At 39.9% G+C, this 20,274-nt stretch overlaps 1 pseudogene; it reads left to right on the top strand.

Moving 5' to 3' along the window:
- The first annotated feature begins 5,350 nt into the window (after positions 1-5,350).
- LOC132321189 (brefeldin A-inhibited guanine nucleotide-exchange protein 2-like) overlaps positions 5,351-20,274 on the top strand; it is a 36,848-nt pseudogene continuing 21,924 nt past the window's right edge.

The following is a 20,274-nucleotide window of genomic DNA, read 5'->3' as shown; positions in this document are numbered from 1 at the left end:
ACAGCTTGTGGGGCCCTCAGAACATTCTCTGATGAGGGTTTACTTTTCAGCTCTGCATACTGCCTAGCTTCCAGAGCATGTTTTACAAGTAATGAACACATTCCTGCTTAAGCTAATTAAAAATAAGAACTTCAACCACAATACCTCACATTCAAACCCAGAACAAATGGAGAAGTTATGAACGACCATTGATTTCCAAATTGTGTTAGCTGGATATTTCATTTACATTTACCTTTTCTTTTTTAGTTGTTATGTTAGCGAAATGTGATAGAGCAGGAGCACCACATTGGATTGATGCTACACATACCCAGCACATCTTCAATGTGGCATACTGATATGATATAACACCCTATAGAAACCACTTCACCTTCAGCTGGAGCATGATTTGTCTGGAGGTTGATGGTGATAAAGAAATCTATGAAGATAAACATCAATTAGAGCTAGATGGGAATTTTTCCTCGTAATGGAAAAAGCAAAGCAAATTAACTTGTATTTTTTCTAAACCCCTATTTTAGAAAAAAAGAACCTATAGAGAGATATAGGTTAAAGTAAGTACATGTGGATTGCTGTGGAACTCTGAATTAAAAATATAGTATAAAATTAAATTATTTTTCTAAAAGGAAAAATCAGTGTTTCAAAGACTTTTCCCTAAATCAGGATTTCACCAGAATTTATACTTTTCTAATAATGATGCTGATAATAATGTCAGCTGTAGTAATGAGCTGACATTTATTGTTAAAGAAACATTTCCCTAGAAGTTTACTGTTCTGTTGTGGTCTGCTGGTAAAAAATTAGGCTCCCACCCCCTTACCCCATCCCGCCCAAGGCTGCAGAGATGACAGAGTTCAAACTCTGCCCTCACGCAGTGCTTGTGCAGGAGGATGGATTTAATCCCAACTTGCTTTCTAACAGGATGGAAGATGGATGTGTGGAAACCAGCAGTCCCTCCCCTGCTGAGCCATATGGGTTTTGTGCTAGAGCAGAGGATTGGTTCCGTGACCCCATCTTCTCCCACACAGGGGCCTAATGGATTAAAAAAACAAAAAAAAAACCCTTTCTTTTTTAATATCTTGTAATCAATGTTTCAATTGCTCGAACTTCTACAATGTCTCTGGCAAGCTGGCCTGCTTTGTGTGTTTACATATTTGCTTCCATGTGATGCCCCCTCAGAAAAGTGTCTAGAATGGATGCTCATTGCATCCTCCTCATTTCTAATTAGAAAAAAAATTGGTCTTGTTTAATTCAGATCTTGGTGGCTGCACTGAAAGATAAACCATGCTTGGCAATGATGTGGTTTACCTCAGTTACCAGCTGATACAAATTCAACAGCTGCCAATTGTGACTTTTCTGGTCTCTGCTTGGGATTTGTGCTGTTGCTTGGTGAGACTTGAATATGCGCAGGTTTTAGTCTGGGGTCTGTAATCCAAAACACATAATAGAACCACTTTGCTTTGGGGAGATGGGAGAGGAATTCATAATACAGTCTAACAAAGTAGCACTTTTCCATTTCCAGTTAGTGTTCTACAATAAAGCTGCCTTTGTCTGCAGTGATAGTTAGGAGAAACTCAAATAAATCAGAACATATGAATCCAGAATATCAATAAGGTTCTGAACTATGTGGGATGCTTAGAAAATGAAAAACAGAGTAGATTAGTGTTGGTCAAAAGCGTGGATGAAAGAAGAGCAATAAATTCCAAGAGCAAATGTAACCAGATACAATGAGACTTGTAATAGATCAAGGTCAATTGTTGACTAAAACAGTTTAGTATAGATGAATGAAGAATAATCGAGACCTTATGAGACTTTATTGTGCGAGTCTTTAAACCATTTAAATAGTTGAAGTAAAAAAGGCTAAGAATCAACAAGACAAGTTGGCATTTCATGTTATTGAGTGATATGAAATAGCAAAACAAAAGATAGGTTTTCACCTATAGAATAATGCTAATTTTTTAGTTCACACAGACTACTGCTTTGGGGGCCTTCATGAAATACAAAAACAAAATGTCAAAAGATAAATAATTTGACAAAGCAGAAGAAAAACTCATGTGTCAGGGACATTTTAAATGTGAGGGAGATGAAGAGTAATGTTTGAAAGCAGTAAAACTGTTTGAAACACAATGCTAATATATATACTTTAGAAACCAATATCAGTAACTAACCCATCCTTGTTACCATTTTCAAAGCAGGATTCTAAAAGATACTTGCTTCTTCTTTGTGACACACATGTCCTGAATAAAATTCAATCCCTTTCACTTGCTTAAAAAAAGCGAGTTAGCCCAGGAGAGTGGATGAATAGAGCCAGCAAAATTCTATTAAAATAACATCAAAGTGTTAGTATGCATTCATTGTTCCCAAACTATTGACTTTAATCAAATCTGTGTTTTCAGTGGAGCTTATTAGAGTTGCAAAATATCCGGTGCTGATCCAGCTTGGTTTACGATAATGGACGGCATTGGGAGCAATAAGACCAATTTTCAGTGCTTTTGAAATTCCGTCTTCCTGTCAGTTCTTTACCAGTGATATCCAGGTGTCATTTCTGTTCATATAAGCTGTGGAAATAGAGAACCACCTCTCTGCCTGGTCTGTGACTAGTATTTCAGAAATACTCTCTCTCCTGGATTTTTTTTTTTGGCAGTGTGCCTCAAGAGTTACTCTGCCCAGTTTTGTCTCCTAATTTTCAGTGCAGCTTTCCCTCATTTCTTTCCCCCCCATTAAACTGGAAACAACTCATTTGTAGCAAATATTTAAAAAAAAAAAAAAAAAAAAAAGCCCTATACATCTAAAAAACCCCAGCCTTTTTGGAATGAGAGGCCAACAATCCGTAAATTTTCTCCTTGAAGTTTTTGACACAAAATGGGGTTGAGCTTCAGGTTTTGAAGTCGTCTATGTCACTCTGGTCCCAAAGTCCACATCAAAAGGCTATCTGATTCCCTGTAGGTTTTCATCCTATTTATTATGTAGCGAATATAGTATATTTATTTTGCACATAGTTTGGTAATATTTTACACTACTGTTTGCAATGGTTTGAATATTGGAGAGAACAAAGCAGGAGTCATCAAGTCTACTTTTTGCAAACCTTAAATTAAATAGGCTTGGTAACGTGAAAAAACAGAATCAAATCTATTCTTCAATTGGCTAGCCAGCTTGGTAGTTAATTGCAGGTTTTTTTAATATGTACAAGGAACATGGCTGTAGTATATTAATTTGCAAATACAACAAAGTGCTTTCCCACTCCAAGGAATTTTAACGTGGAGAGGCAAGAAACAAGGAGGGTAGTAGTGGTTGCTAAGCCGGGTGACTGATTCCAGAGATACTTGTTCTTTCTATCTCTGCTGGTTTGCTCAGACTAGTCTGAACCTCCGTGTTTGCACGTACTGAGCTTCTCTGATTTAACAGGCATTGAGGCAAGCAAGCTTTAGCCATCTGACAAAAGCCGAGACTAGAAAAAATCCCAGTGACCCAGCTTGTGTATCAGAGCATATTGACATGAATGTATTTACGGTTTGGAGCTATACCTTCTCATAACCACATTTTTGCCATATGGTGTGCACCTGTGGATAGCTGACAGCACATTTCAGTACAGTGTGACTTTTTTTGGGTTCAAACTTGCCTTGTTAAATCTCCCCAGCTATGGACAGCAAAACTATGTATACAAAAAAGCTTTTCAGAGGGAAGGATAAAGGCTAATGGATTTTAATGATTCTATATTTTTCCAAATAAAAATAGATGGGACATTATCCTTAACATCTGCTGGTGTTTTCTTATACAATAGGATCTAGCTCCTTAAAAGTGGTCTCGGAATGTTTCATGTGAGCTAGTATTATGATCCTTTATGCAGGTGACCCAGGGAAAAAGGGACTTGCCCAAGGACACCCAACAAATCGTGCCAAAAGCAGAACTCAGCTCCCCAGCTGTGTCCTGGACAGCCATGCACCCACAAAGGGCCCATTGAAAGCACTGTTGATGAAGAGGTTTCCCCCATACACTTGGGCTTCACAGTGGTCTTTCTGAAAAGCAGTAATAAATAGATGAAGGGATTGTGGAGCTTAGAGATGCGTGGTGTGCTTGGTGGCGTGTCACTCAGCCACTGAAATAGCATAATTGCCAGGAAGCTTGGGAAAGCTCTGCTCATCCTGGGCTCTGTCTACTGGGTCTGAGGAATATAACAAGACTGATTCCCATCTGAGCTTGAAGGCCATAAAAAAAGGGCAATCTCCTCAGTGCCTTGCTGTTCCCACTATGATAGCAGTATTATGCTGTGAAACATTAAAATGTCCAATAATCCTGCTTTCTTCTCTCTGGCTGGGCGCAATGATGAAAGCAAATGCTTTCAGAGTCCACAATTTGATTTTGGGTGTAAGGTACCCTACCACACAGGCCAAAGGGTAAAGGGAGAAGATGCAATTGGGCATAAGGTTATAAGAGGAGACTCAATTTCTGGGACTTGAAATTTAATTTTTAGTGATTCTTCTTTAATGTACGACTTTGTGTGTTTCACATGTACTTTCTCACTGCTTCTTTACACGACTCGTTCTGTGAAAGTTGGTGGTGACAATGCAAATGTTGAGATGCTTAGATTAGAAGTATGATGAGTATTATATTAAAGTGACTTCCCTTTCAGGAATTATAACTTAATCAACACAAATATTTGCAGCAGTAACTGTACTTGCAGTTCTGATACTGAAATTCGTACCCAAGACCCAACAGACCAATTTCCACTTCAGCGTTTTGCATTACAGCAAGGAAGGTAGTCGGGTTTTGCCCCCAGAAAGTGCAGGGACAAGAAAAGGGGCCAATTTTTTTTAAAAAAGCGGGGAGGAGCCCCGCGCGTGGTGTGCGGGAGCCCCGTTTCCCGGGGAAGCTGGTGATGCCGGGCAGGCCCCGCCTGCAGACAGCCGCGCAGAGAAGCGCGCTGATCGCCACTAAGAGGTTAGCAGCTCGCCAGAAGCCCGAAGCTGCGGGGAGGCGGCGTTAGTTTTAGTTCATCACAGCCGTGGTTCGTTGTTCAGCAGCGAGACGCGCTGACCGTGCCGGGACTGCTGCGGCCGCCGCAGCCCAGCCCCGGGGAGGCAGCAGGCCGCCTCGGGCCCCGCCCCCTGCGCAAGCCCCGCCCATCCCTCGCCGCCTGTCACTATCCGCACCGCGGAAGGGGTCGGAGGTCTTCGCGGGAAGGCGGGGTGGTAGCCCGAGTCACGTGACGGTGCCAATATGGCGGCGCCGTGGCGGTGGCGCGGTGGCGGCCGCTGAGGGAGGTGCGTCTCTTCCGGATGATGGGGCCGCGGCGCGGCCGCAGACTCTGAGCGCCGGCCCCGGCGACCCCCTGCCTGCCCCGCGGCGGGGCCGCCCCGCCATGCAGCCCCCGGCCCGCGAGCAGGACGCCCGCACCAAGAGCATGTTTGTGTCGCGGGCCCTGGAGAAGATCCTGGCAGAGAAGGAAGCGAAGCGGCCCCCGCACGGACAGCTGCGGAGAGCCTGCCAGGTGGCGCTGGGTGAGTCCGCCCGGCACGGCACGGCACGGCACGGCACAGCCCGCGGGACTCCCCCGCCTCTGCCGGGCGCCGGGCTGGGAGCCGCGACCCCTCCCCGGCCTGGGGGGATGGCAGAGGGCACCGCTGGCGGCGGGGGGGGGGGGGGGGGGGGGGGGAAGAATCCCTGCTCGCCCTGTCCGGCGGGGGCAGGAGGCCGTGCTACCGCCCCGGGTGGTGTCCTCTGCCACGTCGGATCCCCGGCGGGGTGCGAGCGAGTCCCGGGCCCCCAGCTGCGAGGCTGCCGGCCGGGGCCCCGGCTGAGCTCGGGACTTTGGAGTGGGGGGAAAGTTCTCTCTCCAACACGAGACCCGCAAATACGAGGGGGAACCCCCAAATATCTCTTTAATTAAGTTCTGGTCTCGATATGAAACAAAAGGGGCTTGGGTTTGTCACTTTAGAACCAATTTTGAGAAAATTGATTATAAGCTTTTATAGGAAACAGGCTGTTTAAGGCCCTCGACTTGCGGAGTCTCAAATCTCCCAAGGCTAGTAATCTGACATCTTATCTCCAACTCGTGGTTGGACTGGCTAAAAGCTGTTAGCAGCATAGCCAAATATACGCAATGTCTGTGGTGTCTTGCAGAACTGAAAATACTTTTTGTGAAGTTGGTGGACTGGTCCTGAAATTTTCTGCAAGTACAAATTGATGATATACGTCTCTGTGTTAAAGTTATGAAAACATATGGTGTGTCATGAAGCGGAAGAAGTAAGCTGGGCAAAGCAGTATAGCTCTTACGGTTGGAGTTCTCAGTGGCCTTTCTTAATTTGCAAAAGTGACATGTCTCTTAGAGTTTTGGTTGCTTTGCACCAATATTTTTCCTTTAATTTGGGAACATTTGCTGTGTCCAGAACAGAAGAAAAGACAGCTTGGATATGTAAGGAGACTGGGCAGATGCAAATTCTGTCCAATGCGCAGTGAAAGCTAGCTTGAAAAATAGCTGTCATTTCTATCTTCCTTCCCACAATCCTTATCTTCAAGAAATTTGTAGGAGCTAATTGTAGTGATAGTAGATCCAGAGAAAGGTAACCAGATAGAAGGGTATTTTTTTATTATTATTTGAAGTTGACATTGTGAGCAATAGTATTAACACGTGTGCTCCAGCGATTAGAGACTACTTTTCCTACTTGCTTCCTTTTCCTGATTTCTTCCCCAACAACCCCAACATGCACCCAACCCATTTACAGGACTGGGAACCTGTTTTGCTGCTATGTAATTATATTTAGCGGGTGAGAAAGGGAACTTCCTTGAAAGATTAGTGAAGGTCTTTATCTTTGTTAACACATCAAAGACTATGATTTTGGGAGAGGGGTATTGTGCAATAGCCACCTATTAGCATTTGCATGTTGGGTTATAACTATTCTATGTCTGCATATTTTAAGGTACAGTACATTTCAGGGTAGCTAATGCTTGTGATGATGGACTTTTTTTTTGCTAGCCTTGCTTGGAAAAAAAAGTCCATGTGCTTTCCTGGGCTAAAGCAGAGGTCAGCATGAATAGATAACCTCCTGTTGCCCAACTGTCCTGCCCTAGCAGGGCCTTGATTACTGTACTAAAGGATCTCTGTTATATTTAGTGAATGTTTTTGCACCATTTTAAGCTACCAATATGAATGTGGTTTCTTTTACTTAGGTGTGATTTTTTTTTTTTTCCCAAATTTCATTCTGTTTAGGTTAAGCTCTTTTTTACTCAAATGAAAAAATAAGTTTTGTTTACATATACTTAGGTTTAATTGAACTTATACTTTATATTAACTAAGACTGTGACTTCAGTTTCAAAAGTGTTAACTTAATTATCAAGACCTGTGCAACAGTAAATGTGCTAGGAAACATGGGAAGAACATTACTGCAGTCTGAGGAATTCAGACCGAACTTCGTAATCTACACAAACTATTATTATTATTATTATTATTCTTCAAAACACTGAAGATCCTTTCATCCATAACAAAGTCCAGTTAACTCTATAATTAATTCAGTTTGAGAGAAATGCGAAGTTAACTTTATGAAACTGGTAATTGTGTCAGCTGTTGTCTTCTGGTTTTTCTTTTCGCCATGTCACACTTCGAATAATCCCTTTCTACCTCTTACTAAATTCCATTTGCTGTGCCATCTTATTTATACAACGGTCTTTTTAATGGAGCCTCGAGGTATTGTACCATTTATAAACCAGTCAACATAGGCACAGGTCATGTGTAAGTGATACCTGCTCTTGGTACTAGGGAAGTCTGCGATGCATCTTTTTTCTGACTAGAGAGGAACTGGTGTATTCTACAACTGCCTAATGTAAATTAACCTGCAGCTATTTCTACAATTTCTGCTGTAGCGTTACTGCAGTAGTGTGTCTGTATATGCTTTAAATTTTTTGTTTAGTGAGACAGAGGAATATATTTCTAACTGTGGGAATGATACCCTTGTTTTCTTTTACGAGTTCTTTATTGTTTTGAGTGTGTTCAACTCCTAAGAAATTAAGTAAATTACTACTGAAAATTGTTGTTGTTCTTATATAGGAAATAAGGTATTCTTTCATTCTAATTTTAATCTGTTCTAATAATTTTAATCGTTCTAACTTTAAACTGTTCTTACCCTTTTTTCTCATCCTTTCCCAGTAATACACCTTTCACTGGACTAATACTGTACAGTTTTGGACTGCAAAATATCTTCATGACTTTGTAGAAATGAGAAGTAACATAGGCTCATGTAGGACCTAAACACGAGAAGTGTGGAAGAAAAGGAACAAAACCAGTTCCCAGTGGTGGTTTTTTGGTGTTTTTTTTTCTCTGTCCACCCCCTCCTTTGAAATATACAGTGTTAATGTTGAGTAAGTACAGTTTGAATAGATTCCTTCATTCAGTCTCTTGCTTCATCGGTAGGTGTAACGGTTGTATCCTGTACTCTTAGTGCCAGTAAGCCCCAGGAGAGAGTGGAAGAAATGGAGGTTTTTAAACAGAGAAGCTGTTCTGCTCTGCTTTAGAAAACTGTGTTTTTAAGAAAAGTTGTTTTCAACAGACAGCGAGTGTATTGTATAAAAATAGTTGCTTAATAAGCATTTGCATTGAGCTCTGTGTATACATGGTTCTTAGTAAATCTACTGAAATAATCTCTGTCCTGAAAAATTTACAGTGGAACACAGACAGTGTGTATCACAGCAGTTCATATTGGTCTAATGCTAATTGTGCACCTGGGTCTCTCACATAAACTATTAGGATTGTTTTTAATGATATACTGTGCAGCCTGCCTGGTTATGTGACCTTCTTTGCTTGCCTAGGCACCTCCACGTGCATATCTTTGAAGTTTGTAAACAGCATAATTTGTTTAGTTAGCTTGTTAATGAGTTTAAAAATAATAATCTCTTAAACCATGCCTTCACTTAAGAAGCTAGTTGTGCGTTTTAAGAAGTCTCTGAGTATAAATGTCACGTCTAAAATGAGCCTGTGTTTCTGAGTTCAGTAGCCTTTTGGCTAGCATGTTTTGAGAACACTGGGTCAAAGAGGAGCTAATCTGGCTTCATTGTGGCAGCCTTTTCTAAAGGGTTCTTTATAGATCGATAGAATCAATAAATGCGGGGTGTTGGGTTTTTTTTTTTTTTGATTTAAGTTTAAGGCAGCCTGGAATTAGGCAATGCAGTAGACTTTACCGGGTTGGGGGGAGGGAAGCTTTTGCTGCTGTTCCATGTGTTTGTATTGGCACTGCTGTCTGGTGTTCTGACAAGCTATGGAAAGACATTGCTTGTGCCCTTGTGCTAACACAAGCTATGCCATTTTTCTGCACAGGAAAGAGTTTTCTTCCACTGAGACAAACTTGACTGTACATTAGGTTGCATCTAATTGCAGGCAGGCAATTATTTCCTCCATTTTAATATATAGTTTTGAATACAAGCAAACCACCCATCTAATACAGAATGGTAGTTACTCTCAGCATGAGCTTCATCCTGCTTTTATTATGGCCAGAAGCTCTGGAAGAAATTGTTGCAAGGCCTTGCTTGTTGTTCCAGTTGTGTTGCCTGGTAGGAATGCTGAAAGGCTTGTGTCGAGTGGGCAGCACACGTAGTGCCCAGAGTTGAAGGTGTTTCTGACTGAAGTAGATGTGATGTGTGCCGACACATTCTGGCCTTAGCTTTAGTACTGAAAGCACCAAGTGAGGCGTCAGTGTTGTGCTGTGATAACCAAACGTTGACCAAAATTCAGGCTGCGTTCTGTAGCTGTGGAAGGGAATTGAGCTGTGCCCCTTAATTCTGTGACTGGAAGAGGAGAGTGACAGTGGCAGTAGGATTCTGGAAGCTAACTGTGCCTGGTCAGGGCTTGGCAACAGACTTCAATTAGGCAACAATTTCTGTTTCACTCACTTTTGGTGGTCAGACCACCAAATGAGTGCTTCAAGTGTGGAGATTTCCAAACTATTTTGATGCAATCAGTAGCAGAGGCATGCCTGTAACTTGCTTTTGTCCTTTCATTTATTCTTTTTGGCCAGCATTATTTATTAAAATACTGTTGTGGTGCAGATGGTTTTATATGGCTTTAGAAAAACCTTTATATAATAAAATTGTGGGGAGCTTGGTCAGGCCTTGGTTAGATTTTTTTTTTTTAAATGTATGGAGTATTTCTGAGAGTCAAATTGTCCAAGAGACCCCCCTCCAAGGGACCCCCCCACCCAACAGGTCCTCGCTGTCCACCTCCCACAAATAGTATGATAGAATGAAGATGGTGTATATGACCTTCAATTTTCCTTCTGCCATCGGCTGGGTGCAGTGGGAATAAGGATGCCAAAACTGAGCTGGATTAACTGAGACAAGTTTTGAGTAATAAGCTGGCCAGACTAGTGGACACTGAACAGGTTTCAGTTTCCGCTCAAGGATCACAAAAGTTAGGCTTTGCCACAACTTCTGAAGTGGCAGCTGCTGAGGAGGAGTGGGAAGTGGGTGACTGTCCAAACAAGAAAACCCCTAAAGAAAACTCACATTCACTGAGCTAGATGTATCAAATATGGATTTTTTTACTGTATCTCTGATGATATTCACATTATTGATCTGCCAATGGTGAAAAAAATTGGCAGCAACTTTTTAATAGGTAAAATAGCTTTCTATTTCATATGCTATAGAAATACCTGTGAGTATTCAAAAGGTGTCTGGTCTGACCTGACCAAAACATTATCAAATTAAGCAAGCCTTTTATTTCCAAACTAGACAAATTATCATTTTTAGTGCAAGGAGGTCCACTTGGCCAACTTGGGCAGTCTTTCTGCTTTGGAAAAAATAAACTTAGTTCAGAAAGTGTGGAGTTTTTGCAATTGTTAAAAAAAAAAAAAAAAGAGAAAAAACTGTAAACCCTAGTTCTGCAAGGTTTCTGAAATACAGCATTAACTGTGGTATAGCTGACCACCTTGGTGGCATCCTGCTGTACTTGGGATTCTGGCTGTAGCTAAAATATGCCTTTCTCTGCCAAGACCTGGAGGCAGGACTAAGCATTCTGAATGTGTAAAGCTACCCAGAAAACTCTGTTTTAAGTAACCAGCTCCTGTAGGTGACAGGAGTACACTGCTCTAATAGGAAGACAGATCTAAATAGGGACACGATAAATTGGTGGGTCCTTTCGTATATGTTATCCTCAGTAGCTCTGTGGATCATAATATGGTGTTAAAGATGGGAAATCAATAAAATCAAGAGGACTGAATTCAAATTTTGCTGACTTGAACTTCTCACTAGCCATCCTGGATACTGGAATGAAGAAAACAGCGATCCAAGAAGTGGTGCTGTGTTAAGATTCGCATTGTCTATCTGTTTGGCATGGGGACCCGTGGTTATTTCTTATCAACAGTCTCCATTCTGTGGACTCTCCTTACCAGCTGAAGCCTGAAGTATTAGGGGATGACGATGCTGGGTTTGCAGTGTTGCAGAGCTGCAGTTACTTCTAATTCTGAAATCTCAGGCACTGGGGCTTTGCGCTTGGCTCAGCTTGTTGCCTTGCCACTGGCTTGTGCAATATTGGAAAGTGAAAATTGTCTCTCCTTTACAGCTACTGGGCATGGTTGTTTGCATGATGGACTTGATTAGAAAATGGTGGGCTTCTGAGCAGAGCCATGATGCATTGTGGGCCTGTGACTCTTCAATTTTTCTGTTGTCTATTCTTTTGTTGACTATAGGGTGGCTAATGTTCCTTCAGTTCTTGTTATATCATTTATTGCTAATGGATGTCATACTGCCTTTTTCGTGACTGCTGCCTGTGTTGGCTTTCATTAATGAGAGAGATGGCAGACAGAATAGCAAGTCCCCATCCTGGATGTAGTTGATATCACTCACAGCTTGTAGTTATACAGGTTTCCTCTGCATTTTGCTTCCATTTTCTCAATAAAATAGGGGTAGTAATGTTACAAAATAGGCATACTCCGCAAGGATTAATTCTTGTAACATTCATTGAATAACAGGATTGTGCAAAAAACTGTAATATGTGTTTGTTGCAGTCCTTGTTCATTGGTATGTTTTGTGTATTGATGCTTCTGAGAGAGAAGAAATTATGGAGGTTCACAGACAGGGCTGAAATCATCTGAGCTCTGAACATCTAATACCAAACAATGATGCCCCTCCAGAGTTGTGGAGAACAAGTACTGAGTGAAGGATCTGTTTCTGGTAGCTTTGCAATTGAAACAAGTTTTGTGGGCATGATAATTTGCAGGCATGTGAGATGGGGTGGCATGGACAGGATTCCACATGGTTGTAGCTGTGCAGCCTTACTATGTGTGCTATTTTTGATATTTTTTGTCAGTGTTCAAAGTATGTGCTTCTGCGGTGTCTGGTGTAGTGCAGTTCTGGTCTGTGTTGTGCATCATGGTGATATGTTAGAAATCCTCAAAAAGCCATACTAGGATCTTTCGGATTTGCTCCTGTATACAATAGAAATGAAAGAAATACTTTTTTCCCTGTATTTGATTTTTATGAAAAGCTCCCTAAAAATTGTAATTAAAAAAAAAAGCTCTGCTGGCAAAATGACAGCATGCATTTAAGATTCCTTCTCTCTCGGAGAGTTTGTTTGTTCAGCTGATGTCATATTGTGACATTTAACAAAAGCGGCTAACTATCATTGTAGTTAACAGGAAGGTCTAATGCATTGAGCTTACGGCTTATGCAGTGGCTTAAAGACTTCTGCAGACCTGAGCTCTCTATGATGTAGACCTACTCTTGAAAAAAAATTGCATACTATACCTGTGTTTTCTAAAGACATCTTTTGTTAAAAATATTTGGAAAAATTAGCTTTTTCATGTAGAAGTTGAGAGATATGCCTTCCAATAAATGGTGTAACTGTCTACAATTTCTGAAGCTGAAGATGTTAGAGGAAAGGAATAACAAATACTGAAGTGTAAGACTTCTGGTTTGAAACAGTTTTGCTTTGTTACATTTTCCTTATTTGTGTTAATGATAGTTTATGTTGGGTGTTAAATGCTTTGATTTTTTTTTTTTCTTTCTTCCAGATGAAATAAAAACTGAGCTGGAAAAGCAAAGGTAAATTATTAACTGTTGTAAACTATGCCAGAAAACAGCAAGTGGAATAATTTAATAGTGGAAATGTAAGAATGTATATACATCATGGCAATGAGTTTGTGAATACCCAGTTACACACCTTTCTGCCAAAAACAAGATATGGCCCATGTGTTCCAATTACACGATGTTTGTGGCTATGGGTACTCAAGCCATAACTGCCTCCGAATTTCACTATGAAAAAATTGCAGAACTTCTAAAAGGTGCTAGTTTTTCAGATCCTTTTACTGGGTTTAATATAGCCTGATAGGAAATCATAAAGAGCAGTAGGTATCCTCTATTTGATAGTATATGCTCTTAACTACCTAGATCAAGAATATCAATTGAAATATTACTTAAATCCAAATTTTAAAACAATTTTCCAGCACTGTGCTATGATTTAAAATGAGAACCCAAATGTGTTTCTCTTTGCTTAGTATTCCTCATATGGGCCCTGTTTAATTCAGAATAACTTCGATCGCTCTATCATTAAGTTGTGTAGGAGTTTCCCAGTGTTTCAGGTAGTGGGACAGCGTTAGAGTGTAGTGAGGGAAGAGTTAAGTTGAAGAATATATGAAAAAGATCAGATGCAATATAAATAAATGTAAAGTGTTTTTTGCGTGATTTTTAAAGAAAATGGAACTTTAAGAAAGTATGTGTGCGAGAAACTTGCGTTACATTTGTATGCTGCTATGTACTGTTCAGCTTTAAATTTAGAAAAGGAGGAAGTGTAGTTTGCTGTGATATACATGTTTAGAAAAAATAATAACTCTTCTTATCTGACCTAGAGAAGGCACTGCTGCTCCACCAAAAGCAAACTTCATTGAAGCAGGTAAGTATTTCCTTCCATTTGAACTGGCCTGCCAGTCAAAGTCTCCACGCATTGTCAGTACTTCCCTGGATTGTTTGCAGGTAAGTGTTCTGTTTAAACTTGGACAGAGTGAAGTGGACAAACATGCAGTTGCAAAAATCTTGTGTGCTGTTGGCATTCTTAGAGTGAAGAAGTAATACTGTCCTGAGTACATACAGCTGGGCAGATACCCACTATGCCTACTTAGATGCATAAACCATGCAAAATGGGTTATTATCAGGCTTGGCTGAAAGTGCATCTTGTCAAAGTCAGAAGTGTGTCTCTGTTGTTCTGTAGTGAAGCAAGCCTTTATTGAAGGTCATGAATGCTTCCATTATTCAGTAAACATGTTTCACCTGTGGTGCTCCAAAAGGAATATTTACCATGCTGTTTCTTGTAGTGCTGATGTGATGGGAGGTCAGACTCTGGAATCTGTCTACCTTCTTCCTCCTTAGATTCTTACAGAAAAAACAAATGCATCTTAAGAACAGAACCTTTCTGTTGTGAATAGGTACAAAGATTGATGTTAAAAAACTTCGTCTGCTTACCATAGGAAGAAGTGGTCTGGGTGGAAAAAGCTTGTATTATCACTTACTGAATCTGTTTTGTCCTGATGTGTGAACAGTCCAAGTATTTGGTAGCCAGACTACTGATGGTGTTAAATTTTTGTGTTATAACTGGTTAAGTGAGGTATGCTGACTAAAACCCCCTTTTTATGCTGTACTTAACTGTCTTTTACTTAATAGCATATAATTGTCTAACCTGCATTCTTTCTACCTAGAAACTCATTGCATATGGACGTATCACTGGCAATGCTCCAGACAGTGGAGCTCCTGGAAAACGACTGATTGACCGAATAGTTGAAACCATTTGCAATTGCTTTCAGGGTCCTCAAACAGATGAAGGAGTACAGCTGCAGATAATTAAGGTATTTTATTTGGTTCATTCTGGTGCAATGTTAATTTGCTTTCTCTGTCTTTGATTTTGTAACTGAAAAAGATTTTATGCAAAGCACTACTTAGGGCCCAGTTTCTTCATTTCTCACGCTGTTAGATGTGTCATTGAATTCAGGGAGGCTGTCACCACGTCGGAATTGGTGTGTGAAATGTATTTCTTCTTGGCGAAGCAGAACATAAGGGACTACTTTATAAATGTTTGTCCTTCTTTCTGGGATGAGCCATGGCCTGGATACTTTATCTTGCAGACAGCTCGATGTTCATCTTCTAGGCTAGTAATGCCCATATTCATTAGGCCAATGAATTGCTATCAGCCTTCAACTGAAGGCATTGTAACTGTGATGCAGTATCATGGCCTGCTGCTCTAGTCTGTCTGCTCTTATGTCCGTTTTTCCAGAGAGATCTGGAGCGTATCTTCTCAACAAGGCATAATAGTCCCAGTGGGCTAACATAGCTGATGTTAGAAGTTGGTGAACCTTCTAGTAATCTAATCTGATGGTGGTATAGACCAATTGGCCCTTTCACAGAAATGAAGCTGTAGAATATCATGATAACTGTTTTGTTTGGAGGTGGAATATCTCCTTTAGTGGAAAACTAGTTGTGATAAAACACTTTAACAGCTCAGGAGAGAACAGAAATGGAAGTTCTGTTAAACTTTCTTTGATTTGAAATGTCAAAGAAATGATAAGAACTAGAAGTTCCTTATGATGTCTTATAATCAGCTAATGTGTTTCATAACAAACCCACTGATTATTATGGAAGATCTGCATGAAGTTTATTGCTGCCTACTTACTCAGATTTCATTTTTACTGTGTTATGGACTTTTTCAGGCTCTCCTCACTGCAGTAACATGTCCGTATATAGAAATTCATGAAGGAACAATTCTTCAGACTGTTAGAACCTGTTACAACATCCATCTGGCCAGTAAAAATCTTATTAATCAGACAACTGCCAAAGCTACCCTCACGCAGATGTTAAATGTCATTTTTACACGGATGGAAAATCGAGCTGTATGTAACTATTACTTTTGCTCATCTCAAATGTTTAGGCTTGACAAATGAACAGAAAACTTTATTATTTTTATGGGCCTGTCATTGTAGTTGGATATCGATTTGTAATTTTTAAAAAAACTGTCAAATCCTGCAGTGTAGCATACTGACTGATTAAAAATAAAATATGAAGCTTATTGCTCATAACAAGGTTTCACATTGTAGTTTCTGCCAAATGGCTTTGTATAAACAAATGATGGGATGCTTTTAAAATAAGCTCGAAGCGCATCTTTTTAATTTGACTGGCCAAGTGATTATATTTTCACTGTTTCTTTCTTGTTAACATGTGAATTCACAAAGGAACATCAGTCATCATAGAAATCTGTTTTCGCTTATCATGTTTTGTGCCTTAGATTAACTTTTTCATATTGGTTTTTTAAGATACAAGAATCCAGAGAAGTAGAAAAACCAAATCAGTAAAAATCCCAATCTCCTGCAATTCAAGTGGTGACCAGGTCTCCAAAAATGGGTCAGCTGAAGCACAGCTATCAGGAAGGCAAAGCCAGTGCTCCTGTAAGTGTGGAGTTAACGAACGGTGAGCCTGAGAGGGCAGAAAATGGACACGTGAAGTTGGAGCAGGATCTGACTCTTTCAGCATCAGGTGAACAAGAATAGGTTGTGTCTATTGCTTTCAGTTACAAAGTTTCTGTTGGAAAATTCTCTTTTAGGCTGTTTTGGGGAGAAGTGACTGGGGTTATTGGCTCAAATCACGCTTGCATTTTCTCAGTAGTTATTCAGAGTATACAGGCCATCCTTGGCTTCTGTCTGCACCGTTATAACCGTTGAAGAAAGGCTCATGTTTTCCCTAGAATTCTAGTAAAACTATATATAAAGTTTATGTATATAGAATTATAATGGAATTTGACTTGATTAGGTTGGTAAAGGGGAAGAAAAGGAAGAGAATAATCATGGTACGTGGGGAGTGACAGAATCACTTTGAGGTAATTGAATTCCTGTGGTAAAAATAATGTGTATTATGAAGACCTTATCATAAGCATATACTGTATCTAAATTAGGAACGTAGGAGATTCCAAAACTAAAAGTTTTTAACAGTTGATAAGTACAAATGACAAAATCACTGCATTAAAAATACCAATGCTTTGATTTAAACAATGGAAATAACATCAGTGAGTATTTTTGCATGACTTCTTGGAAATGGCTTTAGAGGAGACCTACTGAAGAAAATCTGTCATTTTTAACCCTTCTGCCTCGGTCATGTTTCTCCTTTTAATCATCTTCCTAAACAAAAGTACTAAAATCAAAATTATCTCTTTGTGTGTTTCATTAGAGGAAACAACTGATGGAGGAAAGGAAATGGTTAAAGGCATCTTGGAAGATGTGGTCAAGTCAGCTGTGAAAGGTAGCAGAATCTTCTAAAGTAAAACAGATGCATGTGTATTGCCAAACTTTTCCATGCTTTTATAATCACAGGAGTGAGTTATTTTTAGTTACTAAGTATCTGTCCAGAACACCTACTAAGGCAGTAAGAACAGGTTTTTATTGTCTCACAATATTATTCTTTTGCTGGTAGCTGAGAAACTTTCTAGTTTACCAGTGCTGCTTCTGTCCCACTTGACTGTAGAGCTTCACAAAGTCATGGGATAAAAAAGCTCAATGGGTGACTTTAATCGGTTTTCCTTTTTCCCCTTTAGTGGCTGAAGAAAAGCAGATAACAGAAACAGTTAAGGCTCTACCTGCATTAGAGACTGCAGATATTGCTCTTTCTGGCTCTAGTAACGAAAATGTACAAACAAATGGGATACCAGACGATGGGCAATCTGTTTCCTCCACTGATAATCTGGTAAATAACTTCACTGGATGCTAATGTATATTTAGGAAAGGAGAAATGTTTTTACTGTGCCAACTAATACAGTGGGATTTTGGGGAAGGAAGGGACAGAAGCTTTAATGTATGTGTCCTGCTCAGGTTTGAAAACAAAGCAGCAACTGCAATTTAAGTAGATATTGAAAACAACTGTTCTAAAATTTATTATGATAGTTGTATTTTAATACAGGGTAGGGGAGGAAGGGAGGAGTCAGTCAACATGTGTGAAAAGATCCAGATCACTTGTAGTCCTGTTCAGGTTTAGTTTGAACTTTGCCAAATGTACTGTTCTTTTAATCTGTAGCTAATTCTCAGAGGAGCTGTGGAATCTTCCTAATTACTCTGTTCCTTTGTCTCACTAAGGATCTAATGTTGCCTTTCTTGCTCTCAAGGAAACAGATGTATCTGGACATCAAGCTGCTGCCAAATTTTCCCATGTTCTACAAAAGGGTGCTTTCCTTGTGTTCAGGTCATTGTGCAAGCTGTCCATGAAACCACTTGGTGATGGACCACCAGATCCCAAGTAATGAGATTGTATTTATTACACTGTCTTCTTCAGGTAGCTTTTGGAGACAGTTAAGTAGCTGCTGTAGAGTAAAGCAGGTATTCAAAATTCACCTGTCAGGCCCTTGTTTCATTAGCTTGATGAATCTAGGGTTAAAACTTACTTCAAATTATCAAAACTGTAATACTTGAGGGGTTTGGGGTTTTTTTTCTGTAATGGGCTTATTAATCTTATTGGTTGAAGTGGCCTTGACTATAGTATTTGTGAAGCTTTAGATGGGGGAGTGGCAAAATGCTTCTTAGTAGCACCGAGTTGCATTTAATATCCTAATCGAAGATGTTAATACTCCTGGAAAATATCCAAGTTAAGATGGTAGATGTTGTCCAAAATCACTTCCAGGCTGATTTCTACCCCTTCTGCTCCCCGTGTCGAAATGAATTGGAATAGCAGTCATTTCTTCCTGACATGGAAAAAATGCTATAGTGCTCATGTTGAATAGAAGTATGTATTCAGAAATACAATAAAAATATAAATAATGTTGAATTTTTTTCTAGATCCCATGAATTGCGTTCTAAGATAGTGTCTCTCCAGCTTCTTCTCTCAGTACTGCAGAATGCTGGGCCAGTTTTCAGGACACATGAAATGTTCATCAACGCAATCAAGCAATATCTTTGTGTAGCATTATCTAAAAATGGAGTATCTTCTGTTCCTGATGTATTTGAGCTCTCGCTTGCCATCTTTCTCACTCTGCTTTCGAATTTTAAGACCCATTTAAAGATGCAGATTGAGGTGAGAGACTTTTTATCTATCATTTGGATGATGCTGTACTTATCAAATAAAAATACTGCAATGATAAAAAGACAGCTGGAACTTAATGTCTTAGTTTTGTTTGCTTACTAAACTAGTATATTTCTACTGTGTTCAAATGCTAATATGCATGAGATTATATTCTTCAAGAGAAATTATTGAATAGAAATTAATTTGTACGTTTGATATGGTTCTAGTAAGTTTCAGATCATCAGGTCCTTTACCTCATTTATTTTACAGGTGTTCTTCAAAGAGATCTTCCTGAATATTCTAGAGACTTCTTCAAGCTCCTTTGAACACAAATGGATGGTGATTCAGACTTTAACAAGAATTTGTGCAGGTATTTCCATTATTGTGAAAAGCAGTCACTTCCTCTGGCAGCAGATGAAAATGATTCTGAAGACAAATGCCACGTACAATGTTTAAGTGTGAAAAATTGAATTTGATCCCATAGTGCTTAGGTTAAATGTCTGGACTCATCCCCATTGCCTCCTTCAACTGGCTGATTCTTTTTAAAAATGCTGTTGCACTGAATCCTAATACTTGCACTTTCTTTTATTTTCAAGATGCCCAGTGTGTAGTGGATATTTATGTTAACTATGACTGTGATTTAAACGCTGCTAATATATTTGAATGCCTTGTAAATGATTTGTCCAAAATCGCACAGGGAGGAAGTGGGCATGAGTTGGGAATGACGCCTTTACAGGTAAGAAAAACAGCCTTGAAGATAAGGTACTATTTTTTCATAAATGGTGCTGTCTCTGCATAGTTATTGATAATTCATATTGTTTGTAACCTACTGATGTTACTTACTTTTTATTAGTTAGCTCATTTGCAGTTGGATGCTGAAGCAGTACGATTAATTTACTTTGTGATTTTGCCGCATTTTTGCGTTGTGACACGAGGCTTGCTCTGGGCTCTTCTGTTGGGCTGCCATGGAAGAGAGAATCAAATGAGCTTTCCTCTGCCTTACTCAAGTGGCTTTCCTTCTGGGACTTATGAACCAGCAGTACCTTTGTCTTGTGTTTGCTTTGCAAATTTTTTATGCCCTATCTCCACCACAAGTATTTTATTTTTAAAATTGTACTTTCCCAGTCCTTAGAGGGAGAGTAAAGTATAGACTGCTTTCAGTAAGAGCATGTATTTCTGACATTTGGCCTTGCCTATAGCACTGTTTTTCTAGCCCAGCCTAATGGCTTTCAGGGCTGAAGTGAACTTGGTGCCAGTGTTGGTGTCAGAGCTGAGTGCACCTCA

The sequence above is a fragment of the Gavia stellata genome, unplaced genomic scaffold, assembly GCF_030936135.1.
Source record: "Gavia stellata isolate bGavSte3 unplaced genomic scaffold, bGavSte3.hap2 HAP2_SCAFFOLD_134, whole genome shotgun sequence".
Lineage (NCBI taxonomy): Eukaryota > Metazoa > Chordata > Aves > Gaviiformes > Gaviidae > Gavia > Gavia stellata.
This window is presented reverse-complemented; position numbering and strand designations above follow the sequence as displayed.